This window comes from Egretta garzetta, unplaced genomic scaffold, assembly GCF_000687185.1.
Source record: "Egretta garzetta isolate BGI_Z169 unplaced genomic scaffold, ASM68718v1 scaffold447, whole genome shotgun sequence".
NCBI classification, from domain to species: Eukaryota; Metazoa; Chordata; class Aves; order Pelecaniformes; family Ardeidae; genus Egretta; species Egretta garzetta.
Genome location: NW_009260397.1, coordinates 2,499,701 through 2,499,992, shown reverse-complemented (window position 1 = coordinate 2,499,992; position 292 = coordinate 2,499,701).

The following is a 292-nucleotide window of genomic DNA, read 5'->3' as shown; positions in this document are numbered from 1 at the left end:
TGTGTGCTGCCAGCCGGAGAGCCAACAGGCCTCCACGGAGACATGGGAAATCCTAATTAGATAACAGGGAAAAAAAATTGTGCCGGGTGGATTATTAAATATAAACTTAGCCTGGAACATAGATGCTGTGACAGGTGAAATACTGGAAGAGGCTAAATATCGGGACTGGTTATAGACCGGGACTAGCTAAATCCCGCGGCAAGGTGCTGGGAGAGGCTGCGGGATCTCTGCACTTGGAGAGACCTTCCGCTGCCTAAATTATTATTATTTTGTGATTAAAGTTATTGCTGCG